Genomic DNA, 4625 nt, shown 5'->3' with positions numbered 1-4625 from the left:
AACACCCCTCCCCCAAGTCCCCGAAACGTCGATTCTCCTGCTCCCTCCTTGGATGCTGCCTGACCTGCTGTGATTTTCCAGCAACACATTTTTCAGCTCTGATCTCTAGCATCTGCAGTCCTCTCTTTCTCCCAACTGGAGGTCATTCCCTTTCTTATTTTGTATCTCTCTTCCTCTGCTTTTTCTGTTCAACATCCCCAACCTGACAGCAGTGTGGATATCATGGACCATTGTACTGGGAATCATTGACATCGTGTAAGACTTATTCAGGTTGTCTGGTCCTCTGTGGTTCGAGGTTTAAGATGCGGAAACTGCCAAGCTTATGAAAATTTCCATCACAAGAGCTGTGAGCAGTGTCTGCAATTAGCCATCTCTCAAACATTCTGCTTCCAGACCTCGTTATGCAAACAGTTCCATTTCCCTAGCTCGCAGAGTTTGTCTCTAAACTGACAGCTAATTGCATTCTGTGCCATATCACATTAATAATGTCAGGTCTCTGCATTACTTCAGGTCTGCAAAGATCTTAACTACATATTTACATGTTGACGAGTTAATGAATCTTTCAGCAGCAGTAACTCTGGCAGTTTATGTCACTGATTTTACTTCTGACCATGTATTAGCTTCCCCTTATAAGCAAATGAGGTCTCTTCCTTGAAGATTGCAATGCTTTCTGCAGGGAAATGGAGAATTGTGGGAGACGTCCAATCACGATCCAGCGATGATCTCCACTAGCTCTGATGACTCGCAACTCGACCCCTGTCCTGATAAGAACAGACAATAAGAACAGATACTACACTTGATCTTAGCCAAAAGGCCGAGAAGAGATGCTTTCTCTCATCAGCGCTTACTAGCTGTTGGAATTTGAACAGAATCATTTTATTTTGTATCTCAGTTTCATATTTGGATTAACCCATCAGGGTAATTTTAACCCCCGGGGTTGTGAGGTAAGGAGGATACATGATACAAAATTTTAAAAGGGAAACTTGGGAGTCCCCCTAGGAAGTGGGTCCATCTTTAAAATGTAATGGATTCCAATAAGCTAACTTGCAAGCCATGCCACTCCCACCCAAATCCTTCCCCAATCTGACCAACCTCCTTCCAATGTCTTATCCCCATCGCTGATTGATCTGTTGCACTGTACTGAAGGTTGATCCACTTAGCAATCAGTCAGCCTTTCATCTACATGGTCACAGCCAAGCCAGCAGTGGTCAGAACCACAGACGCAAGATGTACCAGGAAATAGATAGGGCATGTCAGTAAGGCAAGGTCACGGTGATCATGGGGGACTTCAACACGCAGGTAGACTGGGTGAACAATGTTGCCAGTGGATCCAAAGAAAAGGAATTCATGGAATGCTTACAGGATGGCTTTTTGGAACTGCTTGTCATGGAGCCCATAAGGGAGCAGGCTTTTCTGGACTTAGTTCTACGTAATGAGCCAGACTTTATAAAAGATCTCAAAGTAAGGGAACACTTAGGAGGCAGCAATCATAATATGGTAGAGTTCAGTTTGCAGTTTGAAAGAGAGAAGGCAAAATCAGATGTAATGGTGTTACAGTTAGATAAAAGGTAATTACAGGGGCATGAGAGAGGAACTGTCGAAAATCGACTGGAAGCAGAGCCTAGCGGGGAAGACAGTAGAGCAACAATGGCAGGAGCTTCGGGGTGTAATTGAGGACACAGTACAGAGGTTCATCCAAAGAAAAGAAAGATTATCTGGGAGGGGGGATTAGACAGCCATGGCTGATAAAGGAAGTCAGGAAATATATCAAAGAGCCTATAAAGTGGCCAAGAGCACTGGGAAATCAGAAGATTGGGATGGCTACAAAAACAAACAAGAGGATAACACAGAGAAAAATATGGAAGGAGAGGATCAAATGTGAAGGTAAGCTAGCCAGTAATATTAGAAATGATAGTAAAAGTTTCTTTCAATAATAAGAAACAAACAGAGACAAAAGTAGATATTGGGCCACTCCAAATTGATGCTGGAAGGCTAGTGCTGGGAGATAAGGAAATAGTTGAAGAACTTAATAAGTATTTTGTGTCAGTCGTCACAGCGGTACACATGAGTATTACCCCAGCAATTAAGGAGAGTCAGGGGGCAGAATTGAGTATGGTAGCCATTACAAAAGAGAAATGCTAAAGGGTCTAAAAATCAATAAATCTCCTGGCCCTGATGGGCTACATCCCAGAGTTCTGAGGGAGGTGCCTGAGGAAATAGACAAGGCACTGACTGTGATCTTCCAAAAATCACTGGAGTCAGGGGAAGTCCCAGATGATTGGAAAATCGCTGTCGTAACCTCCTTGTTCACGCAAGGAAAAAGACAAATTATGGAAAATTATAGGCCAATTAGCCTAACCTTGGTTGTAGGTAAAATTCTAGAATCCAACATTAAGGATGAGATTTCTAAATTCTTGGAAGTGCAGGGTCGGATTAGAACAAGTCAGCATGGATTTAATAAGGGGAGGTTGTGCCTGACAAACCTGTTAGGATTCTTTGAAGAGGTAACACACACATTAGATCATGGAAATCCAGTAGATGTCATTTATCTAGACTTCCAAAAGGCCTTTGATAAGGTGCCTCACGGGAGGCTGCTCAGTAAGGTGAGGGCCCTTGCTGTTCGAGGTGAGCTGCTGGCATGGATTGAGGATTGGCTGTCTGACAGAAGGCAGAGAGTTAGGAGAAAAGGTTATTTTTCAGAATGGCAGCTAGTGACAAGTGGTGTCCCACAGGGTTCAGTGTTGGGGCCGCAGCTGTTCACTTTGTATATTAATGATCTGGATGAAGGGACCGGGGGCATTCTGGTGAAGTTCGCCGATGATATGAAGTTAGGTGGACGGGCAGGTAGTACTGAGAAGGTGGGGAGGTTGCAGAAAGATGAAGACTACTTAGGAGAGTGGTCCAGGAAATGGATGATGAAATTCAATGTGAGCAAGTGCGAGGTCTTGCACTTTGGAAAAAAGAACACAGATATGGACTATTTTCTAAACGGTGAGAAATTTCATAAAGCCAAAGTACAAAGGGATCTGGGAGTGGTAGTCCAGGATTCTCTAAAGGTTAACTTGCAGGTTGAGTCTGTGATTAAGAAAACAAATATAATGTTGTCATTTCTCTCAAGAGGGTTGGAATATAAAAGCAGCAATGTGCTTCTGAGACTTTATAAAGCTCTAGTTAGGCCCCATGTAGAATACTGTGTCCAACTTTGGGCCCCACACCTGAGGAAGGACATACTGGAGCGTGTCCAGCGGAGATTCAAACGGATGATCCCTGGAATGGTAGGCCTAACATACAATGACTGGCTGAGAATCCTGGGATTGTATTCATTAGTTGAGGGAAGATCTAATAGAAACTTACAAGATAATGCATGGCTTAGAAAGGGTGGACACTGGGAAGTTGTTTCCATTAGGCAGGGAGTCTAGGACCCATGAGCAAAGCCTTAGAATTAGAGGGGGTCAATTTAGAATGAAAATGAGGAGACATTTCTTCAGCCAGAGAGTGGTGTTCACACCATGTGGAATTCATCACCATGGAGCACAGTGGAGGCCGGGATGTTGGGTGTCTTCAAGGCAGAGATTGATAAATTCTTGATCAAGGAATTAAGGGCTACGAGGAGAGTGCAGGTAAGTGGAGTTGAAACGCCCATCAGCCATGATTACATGGCGGAGTGGACTCGATGGCCGAATGGCCTTACTTCCGCTCCTATTTCTTACAGTCTTATGGTCTTAAATTAGATTTTGAAACAAAAATTGTTCTTTCATTAAACTTGGCAGGACCTTGGGGAAACTTTTATTTCTTGGTTTTCCTGTTATTATCTGGACCTTTACATATTGCTAATTTCTAGTATTATTCACCACAGCTTAAAGTACACTATGACACATTGGGTTGTACACTATCAGGCCCAAGGGATTTATTAGTTTTCAGTCATTTTAACTTGTCAAATTCCTCTTCTACGTAGACTTCTGAATACTCAACTATTTATCATAATTGGATAGAAAAATCAATTGTTTCCCTCATGAGTCCTCTTGGAAAATAAGCTATAAATAATTCAACTCTTCTCCCTGCTTCATCAATCAATTTTTAACATTGGTTCTTGGGGCCTGGGCAGTGGTAGCTGCACCAGGTTTCTTTATTGTGACAGGACATACTGAGCAGTGGAAGTTCGTGGACCTCATATAACAGGACACCGCTTACGTTGATAGGTGGTATCCGATGATGATGTTGGGAAGATAATTCCGGGATGTTGGCTTAGCTATATGAGGAGATGTTATATACATCCACATCAGGACCAATTGGGCCATAGAGGGGCTTATTGCCTCTCTTTTAGTGTTATAATCCTAAAATAAAATCCATTAAGCTTTATGGCATTTGCTGTATTCCATTTTAGTTCCCCTCTCTCTGCTAAATATAATTTTTAAATCTAATTTATTTTCTTATATTCTTTTCTAAATTCTTTTTGTAACAAAGCCTCCAAATGGCAATGGTGAGGGAGGGTGCCAAGCAGGTTAGCTCAAGCAGTTCTGCCAGGACCTCCACCAGCAGGTGGTGATAGTGAAGGAATGCAGATGATAGGTCAAGCAGACCCTTTCTGGAAAAGAAAGGGGTCCTTGGGGGAAGGAGAGCTCATA

General features: G+C 42.8%; 1 non-coding gene across 1 annotated transcript; it reads right to left on the bottom strand.

Annotated features, from left to right (window-relative positions):
- Window positions 1-637: 637 nt before the first annotated feature.
- Window positions 638-826, bottom strand: LOC122551198. The gene has a single exon (XR_006312051.1). It is a non-coding gene; the product is annotated as a U2 spliceosomal RNA (small nuclear RNA).
- Between the last annotated feature and the right edge of the window lie 3799 nt (window positions 827-4625).

Source organism: Chiloscyllium plagiosum, chromosome 6, assembly GCF_004010195.1.
Source record: "Chiloscyllium plagiosum isolate BGI_BamShark_2017 chromosome 6, ASM401019v2, whole genome shotgun sequence".
Lineage (NCBI taxonomy): Eukaryota > Metazoa > Chordata > Chondrichthyes > Orectolobiformes > Hemiscylliidae > Chiloscyllium > Chiloscyllium plagiosum.
The sequence above is the reverse complement of the archived record's forward strand: the minus strand, read 5'-3'. Positions and strand labels throughout refer to the sequence as shown.